The following is a 24,992-nucleotide window of genomic DNA, read 5'->3' on the forward strand; positions in this document are numbered from 1 at the left end:
AAAATACTTATCAAAATATGACTTTTGACATAAAAACCTCAAAAATGTCGAGATGTAACATGTGACATTTATGCGTCCGACGGCAGTACAGCCAGGACGTAAAAAATTGTACAACGACAATAATGTCCAGTTTATTCCGAAAACTCGCAATGCGCCCAATTGCCCTCAGTTAAGGCCTATTCAATACTATTGAGAAATTATGAGAAGAAAACAGAAGGCTAGAGGTGCAATCATCAAAACGACTGCGTAGATGAAACTTTGGTGGAATATTATCGCTAAAACAGTAGACAAGTATGTTATGCGCCGCCTAATGAGTCGTATTAGGAGAATAATTCCATAGTTCCTTTAAATCCGTTTTGTTTTTATATCCTAAAATATAATAAGTATTATCCATTTGAATGAAAACCGCATTCAAATTAGATGATTCGAATCCAAATGTCACCAGTATAATGTTGTTCCATTACTAAGTGGGCCATGCTTTACGGAAGTGCATCGTTCAGCGAGAATCGATCAGCATTAGGATGAGCCAGCTTGAGAAAGCGTTCATTTTTTTATTCAGACAATACAAATACGATACAAATTTCTGTTTTAAGAAAAACAGGAAATGGAATTCAAAGAAAAACAAATTAAATAAGAAGTATTAGTAATGACTGAACCGTTAACTGGGAATTTTTATGCTACCCTTAAGACATGTTGGTATCAAATATTCCAAATTGAATATGGTGATGAAACTGACGCATGATAATTATCATCATGACTCGTCGAAATCATTTCCTGTCCGCTGTTTCATAAAAAGAAATTAGTTCGTATTTCTGATTACACGTGTCATGATCTAACGATGGCGGTAAATATCGAATCACGCAAATATCAAACAATGCCAATGGTACAGAACATTTCATCGCCACAAGTTAGTCCTACGTGTATGATGGAAGGAACAAAATGAGACATATTTACGTTCATTTTCAGGTGTCATTGGTCTGCCCACCAAATTGTTCCTGTTGTGACCTTTCCTATTTAAACACCGGTAGAATAATTGAACCCACGTGCGACATGCAATTACACTCTGAAATAATGTGAAACGTTTTCATATTTTTTTTACAGGGTCGATCTCGATTACGAAATCTTGGGGTTTTGATAACAGTTGTATATGCTCATCTCTATTTGCGTGGCTTTTTGCCCCATGCTAGTTCGCCACGTGTTTTTTTATGATTTAAGATTTGTAATGTTCATGGACTATCGGTAGTCTAGTGTTTGGCGAACGGATTTGGACATATTTAAATCGCAGATTTTTTTAAATTTGTTTGAAAGCTCACAGCATTCCTTTTATAGATATTATGCGACTCGAGATCAGACTTTTCGGGGTGAATGACTCCCAAACTATCAGTTTGATAAATATTGATCAGAACAGCGGGATGTCCATTCACATTGTTTGTTTCGGGTGTACAGCCAAAATACTGCAAGATATCATAGTTTCTATCGGTCTCCAATGAATCCAACGCGACGACCGTGAATCAAATCGTCCTCGCTGGTGGCCATTCGTGTCAGACGGACAGCAGGTCAATAATTCACCAAGATCAATGTCACGCAACAATAGCCGCTGCCGCGTCAGGAAATGCCATCCATTGATACCTCCGCCGGCTGTGGCGTTTCCCACAAGGTACCCGCGCTAATCACCCACTCTCCCAAGGGCAATACTGCAGTGCAAGTAGGTAACCAATGCTGCCGATGCGATGATGGTGAATGTCTTCCTGGGAAGTGTCGTTAGCCAGTACGATAGTTCTCCTGCACTGGGACGGACAAAAGGACTGTCCTGGTGTAGAGTGTATTTTCATATTCTTCGTTTAATAAGCCAATCAATATTAATACACTCTATGAAGAGCAAATAACACCGGGTGAAGTGATAGATTGCTATCGTTGAAAGCGAAGCGTAGTGAAACGTTGCAAACAAGCGGTGGGCTTGGACTTGGACGTTCGAAGAGCTACTATTCACACTGCACAACCGTCGTCATCATGACCAATGATACATATGAATGGACGGAGGATCAAATGTATGAAATTATCATTAACGCTGCATGCAACTCGTTTCCTGGGTTTGATTAAAAAAAAAAAGAAATCTTCTACATACAGTGAGTGTGCGGTGCATTCTCTCGAGGGAAATCCGGAGTAGTCGCCCATGAGGCTTCGCGTCGTTATCACTGTCGAGAGTCTTAAGTGGCGCTAGCGTTGGTATGAGACAACTTGATCGGGTCCAGTGATTCATAGAAAATTAGTTGTTTAGATTGGTTTCTAGTGTTATAGTGATGTACTAATGATTCATCTAAAAAAGTGTAAGTTTGTGTAAATCTTCGGATGTGAATACAGTCATGCATGCAAGTCGATTCAAATACTCAAGACTTTTAAATACAATAATAGAAACAAAGTTGAAAAAATATGAGAAACTTCAAATGAAGTTGCGAAGTAAATTTATGGAAAAATGCCTTCAATACTGCGTCTGCAAGTAAATCTATTTCGATTTTCTGAAGGTAATAAAAATAAATTTACTTACAAGCCCTTTGCATCCACCAAAAGTGCTTATGATATTTGTTGCGTAAAACACTACTTTGCAAAATAGAAGAAAGTCATGAACTTACATCATCAACAAACACTTTCCATCGAATACGCAAATCTAACTAAGTTAAGTTTGAAGATATTTGTAAATAACATTTAAAAAATGATACTTGGCTCCGTAAAGTGTTAAACGCAATTGAGCGTCAAATAAATGAACTAGATAAAAGAATGCTCTGGGTGATGCGGAAAGAATATCCGATACCCTCGCATAAACTTGTGATACTCATCCTTCAGGCTTCACATGGGACATTTTTTATCCAGCCGGCGCTCGAGGTGCTCTAAACGACACAGTGCCGTAATTTTAAATCCTCCAACCAGCTCGTCGAAGTCGTACACGCAACAAAAAAAAAACCGTTCCGATATACGTGAACTCTCAGTCACGGCAACAAGAACAAACGGGAACTATGCATAGCAACGATAACAACAATTAGAAATGTACACCGTGAACTAGATATCACGGTTTCTAGATATGGGGCCCATATAGCCGAGGCGGTAAACGCACGGGTATTCAGCATGACCATGCTGAGGGTGACGGGTTCGATTCCCGGTCGGTCCAGGATCTTTTCGTAAAGGAAATTTCCTTGACTTCATTGGGCATAGAGTATCTTCGTGCCTGCCACACGATATACACATGCAAAATGGTCATTGGCAGAGGAAGCTCTCAGTTAATAACTGTGGAAGTGCTCATAGAACACTAAGCTGAGAAGCAAGCTTTGTCCCAGTGAGGACTTTACGCCAAGAAGAGGAGGAGGTTTCTAGAACGCCCATATTGACTAGTTCCAGTTCACGGTGTATATTTGCTTGTTCTCATATGTATTTGTGTTTGTTTGTTCACGTTTATCAGAACGGATTTTTTCGCGTGTATTATGTATCGTCCTTCAGGTTTTCGACTGACTGGTTTGGTTGATGAATAGAGTTGTTCGTATTTCTGCTTGACCATCGAATACGCAGATCTGATTTAAGGTTCTTGTACCTCCCAAAACGTTCCAAACGTTCTTTAAGCGTACCAAGAACATGGTAGCGAAGGAGCAGGCGGATACTTCTTGGAGGTTTTTATGGGTGTTGACGGCATCAGAGTCTAGCCAATCGAAGATGCTGTCTTCCAGTAGCGGCAAGGAAACGGTCAAGTGAATTCTAGCGGCAGTATTGAAGCGCGAGAAGAAATGTTCATTGCCGAAGATCATGACCATAGCTATGGTTGAAGCTTCGATCAATGAACTCACTTGGCAGCAAGTGAGTATAACTTTTTGCATGTGAGTATTCCCAACACTGCTTTCCACCACTTCACGCTCGCTCGTGAGAAGATTCCCGCGATTGTCTCGGCACTTGTCGACTTGTGGCGCGAGCGGTTCAGCTTCTTATGGAACTTCCGTATGACCTTAGTGCGGTACAGCCCATCCATCATCGCTTTGCGATCTCGTTCTTCCTGCTGGTGCTTCTTACTTCGTAAGACTGATTTCTATATCTGTTTGGCACCTTGTTCACCCTCGTATGGTGTTGCAACATTCTCGTCCATGCTGCATTCTTCTCGTTTTTTAACTGTTCACATTCGCCGTCGTACAAGTCGCTTCTGCGATCCAAAGCTGTTGATCCTAGTGCTGTAGTCGAAATACTACCTATAGCGGATCGGATATCCCTACAGCCAGTTTTAAGATTAGCTGCGCCAAGCTGTTGTCAGGACTCTGCCAACTGCTGCGTGTAATCTTGAGCTATGTTCACGTTCCGCAGTCGCTCGAAGTTGAGTCGCGGCGTTCGACTTCGCAGCGTGTTAGCAACCGTTTTGAGCGCATTTAGCGATTTCCCATCGTAGTTCTATTTTCGTCGTGTGGGTCTTTGCCGATTGTTTCGATCCATACTTTCACCTATGGTCGCAATGTGTTTTTTGCGGGTGATGGTTAAACTGCGCCCAAAACTATCCGTCATTAACAATGTACGGTACCGGCGACCGCCACGGTACAACCTAGAGGGACTGAAACAACCGGATGTCGCCTCAGCATACGCGCAGAGTCTCGAAGCCGCGTTGCCAGACGAGGGCGAGCTCGAAGAGGCCCCTCTAGAGGACTGCTGGAGTACAGTGAAAGCAACCATCAACGACGCAGCCGAGAGCACCATCGGGTACGTGGAACGAAATCGACGGAACGAATGGCTCGACGAAGAGTGCAGAACGGTTTTGGAAGAGAAGAAGCGAAGGCTGTAATGCTGCAGCAAGGGAGCCGGCAGAACGTGGAACGTTACAAACAGAAGCGAAACAGCACTTCGATCAGCACCTGAATGGCGTGGAGAACGTAGGCACGGGAGACCACGGCAACGGAGGAAACGACGACGCCAGTGCAGCGGAGGACGGAAATGAACCAACCCCCACGCTTAGGGAAGTTAAGGATGTCATTCACCAGCTCAAAACCAAGGCGCATCAGCGGAAGTTGGGCCTACTACGGGCTCCAGAAGAAACTGCGGTCGAAAAAGATTCGCCCACGCACCAAATGCACCATGTACAAAACGCTAATAAGACCGGTGGTGCTCTACGGGCACGAGATATGGACCATGCTCGAGGAGGACCTGCAAGCACTCGGAGTTTTCGAGCGACACGTTCTAAGGACGGTCTTCGGCGGTGTGCAGGAGAACGGTGTGTGGCGGAGAAGGATGAACCACGAGCTCGCTACACTTTACGGTGAACCCAGCATCCAGAAGGTGGCCAAAGCCGGAAGGATACGGTGGGCAGGGCATGTTGCAAGAATGCCAGACAACAACCCTGCAAAGCTGGTGTTTGCTACTGATCCGGTTGGCACAAGAAGGCGTGGAGCGCAGAGAGCACGATGGGCGGACCAGGTGGAGCGTGACCTGCCGAGCATTGGGCGCGACCGAGGATGGAGAACGGCAGCCACAAACCGAGTATTGTGGCGTACTATTGTGGATTATGTCTTGTCTTAAATGTGATGTTGAACAAATAAATGTAATGTATGTATATATGCTATGGTGATTATATCATCTGAAGTAGGTCAAACATTAATTCGAGATGCTTCAGTTTGATGGAATACCTACTTAGGTAGTACAGTTCATGGATAACTTAACAAAGAATTGCAGCTTAGCCAACTCTGCATGAGCAGAATTTCTCATGAGTTGACTGATTGGCATGTGTCAGATGAGGAGTCTCCATTTGACTCTCTTTTCACTTTTGAGCGTTTCTTCGCAAACTTTTCGTATTCAGGCGTCCCTGCTCAACAAACTAGAGAACCTATACTAATTGGTTGCAACCACATTGTATGGATAACTCGCTCCATTGCTATTCCAAGAGAGTTTCATTGTGGTTTTGTTACTACAATGGCCTCCATTGTGATGTACCATTACTATTGCTTTAAAAAAGCTTGTCCTGCTGCGGTCTGTGTGGACTGCAAGGGGTATTCCTGAATGGAACTCTGATCTGTTCAAGTTTGAAACAACTTTTGACCCCGGGAGTCGATCTCGCCGGCCCAGAAGGGGTCGGCCTAAGCCCCAAGCTGCTGGTCCAGCCAACGGCAGCTTCCGGGGTGGGCTTACAATGCCTCTTCTGACTCCCGGGTCCCAGGGCGTTTTTTAACTTCAGACGTTTATCACCCGCCACTCGTACTGCAACTAGACATCCGTAGCTCTGTACTCGCTCAGGTCGTTTCGGAATCCACCACTCCCGATCCTGACTTCAAGCGTTGCAATTACGAGCATCTCAACACCATACTGGCATCTGTTGACTGGGAGCACTTTTTGAATGGTAATTCGGTCGACGCAAATGTGCTCATGTTTTACGACAAGCTTTCCGAGATTCTCGCTGAGAATGTGCCTCATCGTCGGTCTTTGGACGCGTTCAAAAAACATCCGTGGTGGACGACTGAATTGCGTAATCTGCGAAATAGACTCAGAAAGGTGCGTCATCGTTTCTTTTCTGATAAATCTAACGCAAATAGAGACATGCTCCGCTCGGTTGAGTCTGCGTACAATGAACTACTCACATCAACCTACCAAGGACACGTAAGTAGATTAGAATCCAACCTCAAGCAAAACCCAACGATGTTTTGGAAGTACGTCAAGTCCCAACGATCTGGTAATCGCGTCCCAATCAATGTGACATACGGCGATGTTACAGCTAACACACCCGAGGAAGCCGCAAATCTGTTCTCCAGTTATTTCCAAACCGTGTACAGGGCGACGTCCCCGCAGCCTCATCCAGGAAGCTTTAGTCAAATGCCGTCTTACGATGTTCATCTACCGCCTTGCCATTTCTCTTACGATGATGTACTGCGAGCATTGACGAAGTTGGATGCTTCAAAAGGTGCCGGCGTTGACGGTCTGCCGCCGTTACTTCTGAAAAATTGTGCCAGATCGTTGGTGGTTCCTGTAATGCTGTTGTTCAACCGTTCCATAGACGAAAAATGTTTCCCAAGTTTATGGAAAACCGCCTTCATGATACCCATTCATAAAACCGGAACACTGAGTCATGTTGAAAACTACCGTGGTATATCGATTCTTTGCTGCCTGGGTAAAGTTTTTGAATCTCTAGTGCACGATATTGTGATCAATGCGGCTAAACCGCTAGTCTCGGAGTTCCAGCATGGATTTGTACCTCATCGCTCTACTCCGACAAATCTACTATGCTACACTTCCGTACTATTCAACGAAATGGAACGTCGAATGCAGGTTGATTCAATCTACATAGACTTTTCAAAGGCGTTCGACACTGTTCCTCACAGGTACGCCGTTGAAAAACTCAAACATATTGGTTTTCCTGGTTGGTTTACTGAATGGCTGTTGTCGTACCTTTCTGACCGCAAAGCTTTCGTTAAAGTGAATTCTGCACGCTCGAATTCCTTTGACATTCCTTCTGGCGTTCCGCAAGGTAGTGTCCTAGGTCCCCTAATCTTCGTGCTATTCATCAACGATTTGTGCACTCGGATCTCCTCAGGAAAGCTGCTGTTCGCTGACGACATGAAAATGTTCCGAGTCATTGCCACAGTTCTAGATTGCCTTGCACTGCAAATGGACATAAACGAGCTGCTGTGTTGGTGCCAAAAAAACGGCATGAGCGTAAATATTAAGAAATGCAAGGTCATAACGTTTAGTCGTAAATGCAACTCAGTAATCCACCAGTACAAGATGGGATCCATGCAGTTAGAACGTGTGCAGTCAATTCGTGATCTGGGTGTGACCATCGACAGCCAACTTCGTTTCAACGATCACGTGTCCGTAACAATTGCGAAAGCATTCTCCATTCTTGGATTTATACGCCGTAATGCAGCGCACTTTACCGATCCATACACACTCAAGTCACTTTTTTGTGCCCTGGTGCGTAGCATCCTGGAATATGCAGCCCCGATTTGGAATCCGTACCACGCTTCGCAGATAATCCGCAAGGAACGTGTCCAGAGACGCTTTATACGCTTTGCGCTTCGCAATCTACCGTGGAACGATCCTGAACGTCTTCCGGACTACCCAGCACGTTGCCGTTTAATTGATCTTGAACTGCTCTCCGATCGTCGAAAAAAATTACAGCAGCTAGTCGTGTTCGATATTTTGGAGAACAATATTGACAGTCCAGATCTTCTGCTGCAACTCTCGTTAAATGCACCGATGCGTCAATTACGTCACAACGATTTCTTTATTGTACCTGGGCATAGAACAGACTACGGCCACAATAATCCCTTGAGCTCCTGCATACGGGTATTCAACGAAGTTAGCAGCTTATTTGAATTTGGTATGACAAAGCAAAATTTTAGGAATAAGTTATCAAATTAGATTAAGTATCAGTCTGTACGATTTATATCGAAGACAAAGTAATAACAATAAATGTGTAAATGTTTTCTGGATGGGGAAGTTTTCGGTGGGGTTTGTCCTAAATTGTGATTTAAATGAACTTACGTATTTATTGCTTCCTGAATGGGTCGTCGTCGTGTTCTTAGTGGTGAAGCGCCGTGTCACCGGCAGGTTTCCCGTAGAGCAGTACAGGGTAGGCGACGGGGGTGCGCCATTCTTCGGCGTCCAGAGAGCCGACGCGAATAGGGCCGTTCTTAAGCCCCGAAGGCGGTGAGGTGAACGCCAAGGGGGGGGGGATGTCTTCCTTAGGTTTGCCCGAAGGCGGCTGGATAAAACCTTCTTCGTGAGCCGGGCGGGGCAGGCGAAGGTGATCGGGCGATCGGTCGTGGTCCGGAGTAGATCCGGTGGTTTGGCAAGACGCTAAACGTTAGGCCGAGCAGCAGCGCGGCCGGAAGGCCGTAGCGGTTTGATCGTGAGCTGGAACGTATGCTTCGCAGGATCTCTGGGACCGGCGGGTGGTTTCGGGCTAGCGGGTGCTTAGGCAGCCCATCCACCGCACAAATGGCACTTAATTATCAACGAGGGTGCCACAATTACACCGATCGGAGGTCCAAACGTGGAACCTCCGACCTGGAACACTTATCACCTCTTCCCTCAAGCACGAGTAGCGATTTACTGCCTCGAACACTGCTCGTTACCTGTCTCCCAGTCTCCTCGTCCGATCTTCTCTTCGGTCTCTTCTCTCATTCTCCTGGTTTCCGCCTACATCGCCACCCGCTTCAGGTGGCTGCTGAAACTCTCCACTTCTTCATTGCGCGTTGACGCACCGTGACGCGCATTGGGTCAACACGCACGACGCCCACACTTTAAAAAGACTGTTGGGCTAGCTATATAAAAGTTTCCCTACACTGCCCACCATTAGCGTAAAGTTACCGTTCGGTAACAAGTTCAAAATATCTTCGAATAAACCAGTCTTTTGTATAGCTACAAATCTCTAGCTTCTGCTTAGAAGATTGCAGCTATAGGGGATTTTTTTTATTATCGTACAAATTTTCCCGGAAAACTCAGGTGGAATTTTTTTGTTTTCCCCTAACTCTAACTTCTTTGAGAAATCATAACTCAAGAACGAAGCATCGTAGAAATTAAGTTTTTTTTTAATGAAAATGAACGCAAATTTTGTCAGGAATAAAAAAATGAACTGTAAAAAAAACGTACTGGCTTTCAAAACTCTCAATCCCATTGTACCCCACATTCATCCAGCTGCCTATGTGTAAGTGACTTAACACGCGCCGGTATCGCTCTACAAGTGCATCGGTTCTCTCTCCCTGAGAGCGAAACATGTGAGCGAGCAAACATACATGTGGCTTACACTTTTTAGAGTTTCTTCCATATTATCCATGTGTAGTTTACTTGCCATTCCCATGCACTTTAAATGATGACGATGCGCATGTGGGACAGCATGCGAAGAAGCTGAACTCCTGCCCAGTCCGCACCATGGCTTAGATGTTTAGTTAAAAGCACATTCTTTCTTATCTACACCAAGCCGACTTAGGATCGGTGTGTTAGTTCGGTGGAACAACTCGCTCGACTGGAAGAACAAGTCCGGGACCGGTGGTGCGCGTGTAGGTCGGTCTACTGTAATCGCTGCCGCATGTACTGGTCCCGCTCTGCCGCCGCGCCGTGCCGATATTGACGAGAGGTCAGGTTCGAAATTAAAATTTTCTTACTGTTCAGTTCCGATGCGATAATACAGTCGAGCGGCCGCGTGTCTGTCTGTGCTGCGCTCTTTACTTAACCGGAGAGGGGCACCGGACGGAAAAAGTGTGACCGGCGAACAATCAGAAGAAGGTGCGTGAAAATTTTCCTCAAGATTTGAATTTTTTGAATCCGGATCAGAGAACACGAGAGAGAGCGAGCGTGGATTAGCGGCGTGATCTTGTTTGATTCGAGTGAGTGTGATATGGGGAGTTTTGATCTCTAGATTTCTCGTAGGTTTTCGGGGGAGGTGTTTTCATTCAGTTTTGGGCCACGATATCGGGCAAGACGGTGTGATTTTTCATCGATGTTGTATAAGCGTGCACTCGCAATGTGCTAATGTATTCTGACCGAATTTCGTTCTGAAACTGGTTGCGGAAGAATCGACAATGTGAGTGAAGTTGGATTATTTGCACAAGTGAACTAACAGAAACTAGTGAAACTTATTTACATAAAAGGACTGTGGTATGCAAAATCCATGCGAAACAAAGTGGAGTTAATCCAACCTTGATGTTTGAACGATGGGAAAGTGAGACGGGAGTAAAAATAAGTGGAAATCAGTAAAAGTTTAAAAATAAATCCGTCTACCAAAGTGAACCACAGCGGCAGCAGCAACAGCTTCAAACAGTGCGGGAGGTTCTTGTTTTGACCTGCTGACTTTGAAAGCGTTTTGCGAAACTGCTGTGATAGTTGTGACTCAAAACAAATGCTGTTCCATATATTCTATGTAGCTATTCAACCGCCGTTCATTGCGCGAAACTGTCAAAGGAAATACGTCATTTCAGCGAAATATGATAACTTGGCGGCTTACGTAATGCAAAGTCAATCGACGCAGCGCAGTTTATTCTTGTGCTTGACAAAAAATGTTTATTAATTGCAATATATACATATGTATATATATTTTTGCATGCGAATATAATCAAAGGGTTTTTCAATTGTTACTCAGCGTGGATTATTTTACGGTCTGACATAAACAGGCATAGAAATCGTTTACTTCTGCTAGATGATACATCACTATGATTTCACCACAGGAAAATTATTGTTATTGGAGATATCTAGAGACACAAAATGAACGAAATAACGTATCAGTCACAAAAGTTCAACTTATTGGACGCAGTGGCTTAATTTCCTGAACAAGAGAGGAAAAAAACGTATCAGTTATGAGAGATCACCGTTCTAGCTGATTGCCCGCCTTTACCTTGGCCTGTTGTCAGGAATTTTTTTTTGTCGTATTGTGTACTTAGGTTGAGTCTCTACGCCTTCCTCTGCTGCGATGTCCTGCGATGTTTCAGTCTAACGCTTGTTTGCAGATGTCGCTTTTGTCGGCATCGAAGGAGCTTAATGCTGAAGATTCAGTTGTAAAACCACTAGGGGAATTGGGGGTAATATGAACACCCTAAGCGTTTGTCGTCTTTTCCAATAGAAATATGACAAAATCTTTCTTTTTATTCTGTTACATCGTAGATGGTAATATATTCTAAGAGTTCTGGAAGAAAATATTGATATAAAATACAATTTTCTTACATTATTTTCGGTTGCAAAAAATGCAAGAAAACAGAGTCATGAAAAATAGTGTGGATAAAATGAACAATCGATGGGGGTAAAATGAACATGTCTTCAAAAACTAGCTTGAATGTTTAATTTCGATATATTCAAGTATAGGTCAACAAATTCAATGTAAACTTTATATGCTACAATTTTAAAACTTTTGATATAAAATTTGGAATGTGCTGGAATCATTATTTATAAAATATGTACTAAAATAAGCGGTTTTCAGGATATAAATCTTATTTTATAAGCGTAAAATATTTTTTTCTTAACTTTTTGCTCTAGTTGTGTCATAATATGTATTCTAGATTTCAATATACCGAGATTGCACAAAAATGCATAAAGTTTGAACCAGCTGTTCATTTTACCCCCAAGTCATGCTGGTTTTAAAGTTGTTCCTAAAATTGTATTGAAAGCATTACCTAAGTTTTTTTAAAATAAATATTGTCTTTTGGGAGTATATTATTGGAATACATATTACATATGTCATATTCTGCGAAAAATATACGAATGGACCTTAATTCAGATACGCTCAATTTTACATCAGCGCATATTTTTCACGTGGTTTTTGAACTTTTCATTATAATTAAGTGGTTTACTTAATTTTGAAGTTCAAAATCTGCAGAAGTATAATGATTTACGCTATCACACAGAACCCAATCGTTAAAACATGCAGAAATATGCTAACTGCTGTAAAACACCACCCTGTTCATTTTACCCCCCCTGTTCATTTTACCCACAATTCCCCTATGCACAAATTGTTTGCCACAGACTTCAGCGATAATGGAGAGCTGCAGCCGTTGAGTGTTCTTCATTGATACATACCAGGCTTCACCGGCAACACAGATTGTATGTTTAAGTTGAACATTCGAAGATTGATGTATCATTTAATCTGAGTGTTCTCCATACTTACCTTGAATTCGCAGAAGTAATCATCATCTTCTTGATTCGTGCTTCTTCATGCAGATCTTGGTGCCACCTTCAACTGCCTTTTGACGACCATCAATACCTCCGAAGCTTGAAATATTTTCCACTACTGTTTGTCTGTAGTCTCAAGGGCTTCTGTTCTAAAAACATAAATATATGCATAGTACGCAGGTATAAAAAGCAGAAACATCCAACGATGTGAATAAGTCGATCAGCTATAATGGGTATACAGGGGGTGGCCAAAATGTTTGGGATATGCAACTTTTTTTTCCCTCACAAAAAAGTTCAACATGCTGTAACTTTTCATAGAGTGTATAAACAAATCTCAAATTTGGACTGTTTGCCAACCTATTATATGTGCATCAGTGGTACAAATTTGGCTCGATTGGTTAATCTTTCGCAAAGCTTGAACCGTTTTTGTAAAACACTATTTCTCAGACAGCTTATATTTGAACTGTAATATCTCAGAAACTAGTGAACCGAATTGAGTGAAATTTTGTACGTTTATCAACAACATATTAATACTTCACAAGTTTTTAAAACATAGGTACTTTTTAAACGTTCAAAAAAGTTTTCATGGATTGACACTTTTTGGATCTTTTTCGAAAAAATGTTAATTTTTTACGTCAATGTCAATAAATTTTAGTTTTGATATCCAAAGATTTTCTACTTCTGTTTTCAAGATGTCTCCAATTAGATATATAAGCCTATTTGGGTTGAAGTAAGAACACATTTAGTTATTATTGTGTGATATTGTAAAATTGACTTATTTTCTTCTATATGGGTGAAAATGACAAACCGGTATGACTTTATTCGCCGTGAGAAAATATTACATTTTATAATGTCGCATTAAGTATCAATAAATTGTAGAAAACGTTCAAAATTTCATTCAATTCGGTTTACTGGTTTCAGAGAATTGGTAGTCAAAAAATAGTGTTTTACGAGAACTTCGCGAAAGATTTACCAATCGAACCCAAATTTGTACCAATGATGCACATATAATAGGTTAACAAACAGTCAAAATTTGATATTTTTTATGCACTCTATGAAAAGTTACAGCATGTTGATACATATTTTTTTGTGAGAGAAAAAAATGTTGCCTATCCCAAACATTTTGGCCACCCCCTGTATGTGTTGTCTCTGATTGCATCCATACAATCATTCAGTGCATTTCTGCGCGTCATTGAAAACCGTGCCATCTTAACTTCGCATTCATCTAAATTGGCAGTAATTATTCATTAATCGTCCCTGTGGAATCTTTACTCTTTCGATGGCGACGTTCAGTACAGAAGACACTTGCACTGACTGGGGACTACACGTACGGTCGATTAAAAAGAAGCAACCAGCTTATTGCTGCCGCATCAGCTGTTGTTTACAGGCGTTGTTCGATAAGCAACGTCATGTGGTAGCGATAATCTTTTGGCTTATGACTTTTTTGCACTTTATTTCGTTCTGTCAAAATTGAGACGACGGGAAAAAATCCGCTGCCTGTTTCCTAGTGCTCCCTCAGCTACATTCCCACTAGAGAAATGGAAGTGGGTGCCGTGCATCGCAAAACATGCATCCGACCGATCAAGTACGATGCACTTGGATGCGATGGTCGGTCGGTTGGCAAAATCGAGAGAATAGTGGGTAATTATACTCATAATGAGAACAACGGAAACGATCCATTGCGTATCGCGATGTTCTCTGTGGAGCGAACAGAAAAGAGCGCATAAAAGGCAGGGCATTCACGTTCGTTGCTACGAACTGGTGTTCCCAAGAATTCTGGATCCGATTGCAGCGCGACTAGGCTAAGCGAGTTCCCCTCGTTTCAGTGACCTCTCTGTTGCTTGGTTGGTGTCTGGATTCAATGGAACGAATGCATCGAGAATGTGCTTAGACTGCATTGTCTGCAAACGACTTGTGGTAGATGCATGTAAACCAGATCGTTTGAACTTGATTTGTTCGAAAACATTCAATTCAATGAAGTAGTATAGAACGTCGTCGTAGTTACTCATTTTGAACAACTGCAACACTTTCAGAGGTGTGTCTATATCGATCTGGAGGCCTGTCTAATTCTTGTCACAGTGCCACGAACAAAAATCCGACGAAAGCCGCTATCATTTCCAAACTTACTATCACTTATTGCCGCTTCCACGATCCCACCATGCGCAGCTACTTTAGCAATTAGATCGCCACCGAATGCCGATAGCAAACAGAATCGAAAGTGTCACGCCAACATAAAAAGGCTAATCAATTCAAGTTCGAACTGGTTTTCTGATATTTTGTGTCTTCATCACTTTCGTACCAATAATGGTTAAGTGAGGGAAAAAGAATCAAAATGCATCTACGGAACGGGGTAAAATGGAGCATACTGGGATGGATGTCGATCCATAAACTACGTAGTCTTATTTTAATCTATTTCAAGTCCTCACCTACCCCTCGTAGACTTTATCCGTACACAGTAGACTTCTACCAGACCACCAAACCTTGTGCACTAGCCCCTCTCTGAAGTAATACCTTCTTGGTGGTTCCGGAGAGACGTAGGGTCCATAGGAATATGTTTAATGGGTACGAGGAGATAATAGTCCCATGGCTTTTACTAATGTAGTAGAAGACGGCCTCAGCCCCACACTACCCTATCCTTGTTATTATGGTGTCTGTTTGCAGATTATCCTCCTATGGTTTAGAAGGAAAAAAAGACCACCCAACCTTCTCTCCTCTAACAATCCACGTAGCTTATGGAAGGAGTTCCAATCACTTACTAGCTGACCGTTCTTAAATCACGCAGAACAAATTTTGATCATCTCAGACCTACCCCTCCTTTCTCGTAGACTTTCGTTTATGCAAAACTTTAAGAATTCCGAAACGCTATGAAGATATTTTTTTAGATATTTTGGATTAAAATCCTCTCTACAACGAATTTCTCTTATACTTCATTATTTATAAGTGAAGTTCGCAATAGGTTCATATGTTAACGGGTGTGGTTGGTTTGTACTTCCATCACGCTTTTTCTACAAGCTGCCTGATTTTGATCACGTAGTAACAGCAACCTGCATGGTGAGCATATTTGCGAATGCGATGCGAAAGAGTGCGAACGCGGATTGACCATTTACGCTGTGAGATAGATCACTCCTCAAGTAGGGGAGGGTGGGCTAAAATGCGCAGAACAGAACAATTTGGATGGTCTCACAAGTATCTTATAATGTCTACTGATCAGTCGTAGGTTTAAAATTAAAACAAAACTACAGTGATCTAGCTTATTGGAAATAAAAATTGAGTAAAAGTTCGAAGAAAGCTTATGCGTTATTTACTTTAGAAAAAAAAGTTGTATGACGCAAAAGTATTATATACAATACAGTTTCTGAACTTCCGTTAGATATTCATACGTAAATAGCTAGTATCGATAATGTGTCAGTGTAAGAGATGTTCTAATTCATCTCACTAAATACAAAACACGGATATTCGACGTAAATTTTCGTACACATTACGAACTGACGCAACGATCACACGTGATTGTAGACGCAGCAAGGCCCATGTGCTGCGTCGCTACTCCAATACCCACACATCGAGCGGCGTGGGTGTGCGAGATGGGAGGCAAAATCTCAAAAATTTCTAAAATTATCCCTCCCATTAGGTACACGGACTATGTACCTACCAATAGCTGACCCAGCTGTTATTGGCGGCAAGGTCATGGTGCCAGGAAATCCCCGGTGTGGCGCTCGGTTACCCGGTACCTATCGTTTTGCCTTTCACGTTCATCGTGGAAAACAGACCTGGGTGATGCGTAAACCAAGCGCACCACTAGCAGACACAAGTCATGCGGTTGTTATCATTGTCTGCTCACTTATTTCATCATCATTGCCGCAATTATCTGGTGCAGAGGTGGGTCACCTGTATATTGCAAGATTGTTAAACCGTCTTACATCATACTAGAGGCACATTTCGTTAGTATGGATGAACGGAGATGACACACGACATTGGGGAACGGATGGCGTTGTTATAATGCGTCATCAGTTGCAATGTGGAGTAGATAATCAGATGGGATAGAGTGAAGACGGAGCGTTCCGAGCGTGAAATTTAAAATGAAATTCGTTCGTTCTGGGAATGTTGACGTCAAAGGTACGCTGTATTGGGGAGTATTTTTAGATCAATTTGTGCATCGATGATTACAATACTTTCAATACTTTCAAATTTATTGTTCAACATTGCACTCGAAGGAGCGATTAGGAGGTCAGGCGTGCAGAGGAATGGCTCTATCATCACACGGTCGCACATGCTCCTCGGTTTTGCGGACGATATTGATCTCATCGGCATCGATCGTAGGGCAGTGGAGGAAGCTTATGCTCCTCTGAAGAGAGAGACAGCGAGGATAGGCTTGACGATTAACTCTACCAAGACGAAGTACATGATAGCGGGTAGAGACAGAAGCAGGCCTAGTGGTGTTAGTGCTGAGGTAGTGATTGATGGGGAAGTGTTTGAAGTTGTTGAAGAATTTGTTTATCTTGGAACACTTGTGACATGTGACAATGACGTTTCCCGTGAAGTGAAAAGGCGTATTGCAGCTGCGAATAGGGCCTTTTACGGATTGCGTAGCCAGCTTAGGTCCCGTAACTTGCAAACGCAAACAAAATTCGCTCTGTATAAGACGCTGATTCTTCCGGTTGCCCTCTACGGTCACGAAGCGTGGACGTTAAAGGAGGTAGACCGAAAAGCTTTTGGAGTTTTTGAGCGCAAAGTGCTGCGGACAATTCTCGGTGGGAAACAAGAAAATGGAGTGTGGCGCAGACGCATGAATCACGAGTTGTACCAAGTGTACGAAGATGCGAATATTGTGAAACGTATAAAATACGGCAGACTTCAGTGGGCTGGACACGTAGTGCGAATGTCGGAAGAAAGAATAGCGAAAACAATATTCAGCAGAGAACCCGGTAGAGGTAGGCGGCTTCGTGGGCGGCCGCGAACTCGCTGGCTGCACGCGGTTGAAGAAGATCTACGATCCCTACACGTTCGGGGAAACTGGAGGAACATCGCCCAAGACCGACGAAGATGGTGCTCTACTATACGCTCGGCATTGGAGTAAAGTTACTTTGTAGCCAACAAGGTATCAAGGTAAGGTAGGTAGGATTACCGGTGTATCAAACAAGAAACATGTTATCTCACTGCAATAAATTTCTGCAGGACGTGCTAAGTAAGAGAAACACAATCAGTGAAGTATTTATGGTGAAGCAAACTAACTCACGTGAAACTTCATGGAAGCTTTTTCGTCATCAATGAACACCAAGTATAGAAACTCTTGTAATTCATTGATGTACTCCAAGATGATACGGAGCATGACAATATGGCCCACACAGGACAGTCCGGCACGGAATCTTGCGTGCTGCCGTCGGAGAGTTGCGTTAATCTTCTCCTGTATCCGGTTAAGGATCACTTTGCAGAGGACATTGAGAACGATACACAGTAATATGATGCCCCGCCAACTTTCGCATACAGTCAAGTCACCGTTTTTGGGTAGAGTAATGCGGGGCAAAAGTTCGTACGAGGCAAAAGTTCGCACGAGGCAAAAGTTCGCAGTGGGTCTTTTTCTGAGCATGAGTTAAGAACCCAAACAAATCTGTATGGGTTCGACACATAATCAGGTCAGCAACTCGACAATAAAAATTGGAACGATTTTGTTATGGTTTGGCAGAGTAATGCGAAAAAATGTGTTTCTCGGTGTTTTGATAGAACTTTTGGACCTTTAGGAATAAGAATTTGTAGTAACAGGAAGAAGAATAATCTCATAACCTCTTGATGTCGGAGAACTGTTATTACATAGTAGTTCGCGAGGTGCACTCGAATAAACAATAAACTACTAGTGCTTCTTGCAGAAAAGGACACTGTTTGGACCTCAACAGTGGGGCAAAAGTTCGCAGTAGCTGTGGGGCAAAAGTTCGCACTAGATTTCTGAGTCTAGTAGTTCAATATAATTACAGAATCTTTGAAGCAATGATAATTTCGTATAGAAACTACTATATATGCATAATATGTGTACCCGGGTAGACGAGAATATCTAAATCATATCTCAAATCGAACACTTTTTGCTGTCATAGCTCGATGTGATTTTGATGAGTTATTCAAAATTCTAATGAATATCTCACGAATATAATAATTTAATAACTTCTTCATTTAACGAGATAGAATGTCGCAATGTTCAGCAAAATTGTGTATTTTTATATGCTCAACAACTTTCTAGAACATAAAAAAATTGTATAAAATCTTGGTAAAAAGCTATGATTATTTTAACGTATTATAAAAAAAAACATGTTTAAAAATCACTCAGAAATTGATTTTTATTATAACTTTTAATCCATAATTTTTACATTATTTGCATGTTCTGCAAAGTTGTTGAGCATATAAAAATACACAATTTTGCTGAACATTGCGACATTCTATCTCGTTAAATGAAGAAGTTATTAAATTATTTCAATATTTGATAATTGTTTGTTTATTTACCATAACACATGAAGAATACACTTGTATACAAAAGTTTAAGCCATTTTGATATAGTCGAAATATAGTTGTTTCATTATTCGAAACGGTTCTCTGCGCCATTTTGCGCCGAAAGCAGTTATACTATTTCGAAGTTACTCTATAAATATCAGTAATTTGTAAATAACTTTCTTATTTCAAAAGCTAGCGTTTTTCAATGTTCAGCAAAAACATGTATTTTTACATTCCAAACAACTTTGTAGAAGACGCAAAAAATCTAAAAAATCCCGTTAAAAAGTTATGATGAAATATATGATTTCTAGGGGTCATGCACATACAACGCAATATATCTCGTAAAGTATGCGATTCAGCATTATGGCGTCTTGGACAAAGTTGTTCAAAACTGCATTTTGCACAACTTTGCCGAAGACATCAAACGTCTATCTGCATTTTTCGAAAAAATATTTTTTTCATCTCACTTATAGGTGGATTGATCATTCAACTCTTTATGTCAAAAGAAGCGCCTTGTCTATTGTAGAAACTTCTCCGAAGAAACTATATCGCTAAAATCATCGGTTGAAACGTTATTAAAAAAGCGCACGAAATCGGCAAAATAAAACACTGTGAACGCTAGAATAGCCCAATAATATTGGAAAATGGTGGAGCCATTGCTAAGATATAGTCGTTTAAAAATTGATTTACAACTAATTTTCGATCCCGGGGTCGTTAATATAAACCTTGTAAGGCCTTATGGTTTTTGTGTTTGTTCTTTTAGAGTATTATAATATCCAGTCCCTAGCTTTTGTTTGAAAGCCCTAGCAGTCTGAATTTTTCTGATATTTTTTTCCGGAAATAAATCTTATTCAGAAATTTCTGAAATTGGAGTACCCTTAGGAGTGCTCCCTTGCACAAATTACAAACAGAAGTAACAAGTGGCCTTGAGGTTGTATTCGGCCTTCCAAACATTGAACAGCTCCCAAAAATAAATGGTTTGTTTGATTTCGTTTTTTTTTTGTTCAAATGATACACATCTCGCGTTTAGTATCATACAGGCGTATCTACAATGATCGATTTCTCTTTATCGATCTTTTCTTCGGATTATTCCGGAAAATACGACCAATTTACGGATGACCTCTCGGTGTGTTTTGGTGAAGGGCGACTAGGACTAACATCTAAAACAAAACAAAAAGAACCGAAAATGTCTTGCCGGCAAAGTTATTAACCAAAGAGAAAATCGATGAAGAGAAATCGATCATTGTGGATACGCCCGTATGATACTGAACACGAGACGTGTATAGTTATAGGATTTGGCAACTGTGTGCACTATGAATAAAAAAAGTTCCATCGGAAATTTATCTGGATTAACACCTCTAGAAGTTCCACCAACAACTTCCCAAGAAGTTCTTCCAGGTATTTCTCTAGGAATACCATTGGGATGTCCATCAAGAGTTTTCCTGGAGAATTCTGAAGATGTTACACCGGAAACTCCTGTAGGAGTACCACCAAGAGTTCCTACAGCAGTTTCACCTACAGCAGTTTCCACAAGAGTTTCACCAGAAGTTTATCCAGAAGTTCCACTGATTTTTTTAGAACTTCCACCGAATATTTCTATAGGAGTTCAACAGCGATTCCCTCAAGAAACCTATCGGGAGTTCTTTTATTAGGAGTTCTACCGGCGTATTCCTAAGAATTCCCACCAGGAACCCTTCTAGGCTTTCCACCGAGCATTTATTTGGGAGTTTCATCGGGAATTCCTTCACAAGTACAATAGGGAAGCCATTTAGAAATTTCACAGGGAAATCTTCCTGGAGATCTGTTAATAAATTTCCACGGCGAATTCCTTCCGGAGTTTTACCGGGTATTCTTCTTGAACTACCACTGGAAATTCATCTAGGATTCTAGGAGATGCTCTGGGAATTCACGCAGGAGTTCCATAAGAAATTTTTCTTGAAGTTTCACCGCATTTTATTTCCAGAATTTCCACCGAGTTTATATCTAGAAGTTCCAACGCGAATTCCTCCAGTAATTCCCTCGGCATTTTCTTATAAAAAAAACACCGGATGCTCCTTTAGGAATTCTACCTAGAATTTCTCTAGGATTTTCACCGAGAATTTCTCTAGGAGTTTCACCAGGAATTCGTCAAGGAGTACCATCGGTTAGTCCTCTAGAAGTTCTACCGGGAGTTTCAGTACTTGTTCTACTGAGAGTTACTCAAGGAGTACCACCGGGAATTCCTACAGCAGCTTCAGTTGAAATTTCTGTAGGTATTTCAATAGACCTGTGCGACAGGTAGATTCATGAATGCCTCCTAGAGATACATCAGAGATTCATCCAGAAGATCCTTCAGGAATTCCCATAGAAGATCTTTCAGAGATTAGTCTGAGAGTTTCTTCAGAGATTTCTTCTGAAGTTCCTTCAGGAACAGGAGTTGCTTTAGGAACTAGTACAGGAGTTACCTCAGAGATTCCTCCAGAAGATCCTGCAGAAATTCCTCGAGAATTTCAACAAGGGATTTCTCCTGACGTGCTGTAGGTATCGCTCAAGGAGATCCTTCAGGGATCATTTTGGGAGTTTCACCAAGGGTTCCTACAGGAAATCCTTCTAGTATCCCCCCCGGAATTCAAAAATCCCTCCTTGAATTCCTTCGGGGATTGCTCTTTGAATTACTTTGGGGATGCCTCATGAAATTTTTTCAGAGATTCTTTCAAGGGTTCTTCCAAGAAATGCTCCAGAAACTCCTTCGGTTATTATTCCAGGAGTTCGTTCAGGGATCTCCCTAATAGCTCTAGTAGGATTCACGGATGCCTGCATCCAGGTTTTCATTAAGAATTTCTTTAGATGTTCCCTGAGCTATTTAAACAGGAGTTCGTTCAGTATCCTTCCAGAAGTTCCTTCAGAGAGTTTAAGGAAGATTCATAAATGCCTCCTGGAGATCTATCAAGAATTACGTTTCTAAGGAATTCCTGCACGAGGTGTTAAGAAATTAGTCTAGTAGATCCTGCAGGGATTCCTTCTGAAGCTCCTTTAGAAATTCTTACAGGAGTTCTTACAGAATTTAATCCAGGAGTTCCTTCGGAGGTTCCTCCAGGAGTTTCAGGGATTCTTGCAGATTTTCTTCAGAGATTCCTCCTAAATTTCTTCAGGGATTCCTGCAGATGTTCTTTCAGAAAGCTATCCAGGATTTCTACCGGGTAGTTTATTTAAGGATTCCTATATAAGAGTTCTTTCTAAGATTTCTTCAGAATATCCTTAAGAACGAACGGGACGATCGAGAGAATATCCGCCATTGCTCTGTTGCTACTAATATGGCAATCTCAGATTATGCTTAAAATTTTGCAACAAAAACTTAGCACTGTGTATATGCTGATTGTTTTTCAGCATCTTCAGTGCGATAGAAATCGAGATTACCATCTTCAAAATCGCGAGGCAAATTGTTAGAAAGAGAGGAAAGATAAGAAAAATAATACGGCGCCCCGTATCGTCTTAAAGAATTCCTTGAGGTGTTCTTTTAGGGACTCTTCCAGAAGTTCTTCCAGGGGTTCTTTCAGGTTGTAGATTGAGATTTTTTTTTTCCAAGTGGACTCATGGATGCCTCTAGGAGTTACATCAGAGATATCTCCAGAAGCTCATTCAGGAATTCCTACAAGAGTTCTTGTGGGTGTTCCTTCAATAATTTCCTTAGGATTATAATTAGGCATATTTCCAGGATATTCTTGAAGGATCTTTCATGGAGTTTCTACAAGTATTTATTCAGGATTTCTTTCTGAAACTCCTCCAGTAATTCTTTAGAGGATACATCTTGCAAATCCTTCCTCCTACCCGGAAAGAATCCTTTTAGGAGATTCCGCCTCGAGGATTCCGCCAGGACATACTTCGGAGATTCCTACCGTAATTTCTTCGGGAATTCCCCCTGGAATTGCTGCAGGGATTTCTCCTATAATTCCTTCTGAGATTCACCCTAGATTTCCTTCCATCGGAGATTCTTCCTGGAATTCCATTGGTGATTCGTCTTAGATTTTCTTCGGATTACTTTCTCTTGGAATTATTTCGGGGATTCTTCATGGAATTCCTCCGGGAACTCCTTCTGGACTTAATTAAGGGATTCCTCCTGGACGTCCTTCGGGGATTACTCCTGGAATTATTTCAGGGATTTCTCTTGGAATTCATTCGGCGATTTTTCTGGATATTTTTCGTTGATTTCTCCTAGAAAGCCGTTTGGTATTCTTTCTGGAATTTTGGGGATTCATGTTGAAATTTCTTTGTGGATTACTGCTGGACTTCTTTCGGGATCTTCTCTTAAAACTCCTGCGGTAATTCCTACGAGAATCATTTCAAGAATTCCTCATGGAATTCCTACGATGATTCCTCCTGAGTTCCTTCAGTGATTCCTCTTAAACCTTCAGGACGCGCGCTGTTGTAAAAAGTACAACACTACCAAAAAACCTCGCTCGTCGTATAAAGTGCGAGCGCGGTGCAGTTTCGGTTGCTTGATGGCACACGTCCTGAAAAGTTAAACTGCCTTCGGAGATACTTCCAGAAACTCCTCCGGGGATTTCTCCTAAAATTCCTTCAGGGATTCTTTTTGATATTTTTTAGTTATTTCTTCCGAAGGAAAGTAAAGCGTGGGTTCCGACCAGAGATGCCAGATATACACATTTTTCTGTATTATACAGATTTTTGACCTTCTATACAGGCAAGATACAGAGTACAGAAAAATACAGATTTTAAAAATGTGATACAGATTTCTCCAAGAAATATAATATGCAGTTATTTTCAATAAATGTATTGGCAATTTTATTAATCGCTGCTTGAACGTTGTTGTTTGTACATTTTCACACATGTTTTAGAAAATAAAGTACCAGTCGAAATCGTTAAAAAGTAGTACATTTTTTCAGTTTATATTAAAATCTAGAACTCTCGGTCTTTGCTATTCCCTCAAATAAGGCGATACAGAAAAATCTGTATCTGTATACATTTCTGGACCCGACACAAACTAGCCAAGAGCTAAAAATTCCACCTTGAATTTCTGCATGATAGATACTGTTCGTCGTGTATGACAATTCGAAACACCAGAAATTGTTTAGAGTCAAATGTGGCCTCAAAATGTGACTTGTGTAAGAATTTGTGTATTCAAAATTAGTATTTTCAGTCTCTCTTCATCAAAGTGTGCAAACACCAACGAAATTTTATGAAACTAAGCAATGCAACTTACTAATGACACAATGCTGTCCTATGATATTTACTGAAATGTGTAATTCAAACCTTCAAATGATATATGTAGGAACTGTAAAGCACACCTGTTAAGTGGATAATCCAGCAGTATGCCTCCACAAGCTCCTGTTTTTATCTTACCCTTTATGTGCATCCACCTTCGCCATAAACCGTGTGATTAAAAACGACTTGCCTGATTTACTGCAACTCGGCCAGCCTTCCGTATACCGCTTTGGACCGGTATGTACGGGCGCAGTGTCGTCTCATTTACCGTGTGACAAACTACACTGATTCCAGCGTAAATTTGCATAATTATATTATCACCATTCACCGGCGTATCTACTGTTTATCTAGCTGTTTAGCCGATCATTGTGATAATAATCGAATTTTCACATTATTGTTTAGCGTCATCGATGCATTTTTCCTGCGGAGATATGAAATTTATCACATTGGTTGAATGATTACACCATGATACGAGGGAGATCGTATCATTTCCAATCAATTTATTCACTTTTTTGGTGTTGTATTGTTACAGTTATTATAATTGAAAGTGAATATATTTATGGCATTGCGATAGATTTCTTATCATCACATTGAAGCTATCACAGATTTATACGAAACAACAATTCTCAGTCGTTCCAAGTCTGGTGGGAATTCGGATTTATTTTCGCGGTCGCCATTATCTGGAGCGTAGGGAATATTGATATCGGCAT

At 41.4% G+C, this 24,992-nt stretch overlaps 1 protein-coding gene across 4 annotated transcripts in view; it reads left to right on the forward strand.

Moving 5' to 3' along the window:
• Positions 1-2,261: 2,261 nt before the first annotated feature.
• LOC109431669 (protein I'm not dead yet-like) overlaps positions 2,262-24,992 on the forward strand; it is a 52,159-nt gene continuing 29,428 nt past the window's right edge. The window contains exon 1 of one of the 4 annotated variants that reach the window (XM_062852623.1): positions 2,262-2,327. The gene's annotated coding sequence lies outside the window, so the exon portion shown is untranslated. Of the gene's footprint in view, positions 2,328-10,073; positions 10,335-10,385; positions 10,532-24,992 lie in introns of those variants that run through there. The other 3 variants (XM_019707919.3, XM_019707921.3, XM_019707920.3) reach the window with 3 other exon arrangements.

This window comes from Aedes albopictus, chromosome 2, assembly GCF_035046485.1.
Source record: "Aedes albopictus strain Foshan chromosome 2, AalbF5, whole genome shotgun sequence".
Lineage (NCBI taxonomy): Eukaryota > Metazoa > Arthropoda > Insecta > Diptera > Culicidae > Aedes > Aedes albopictus.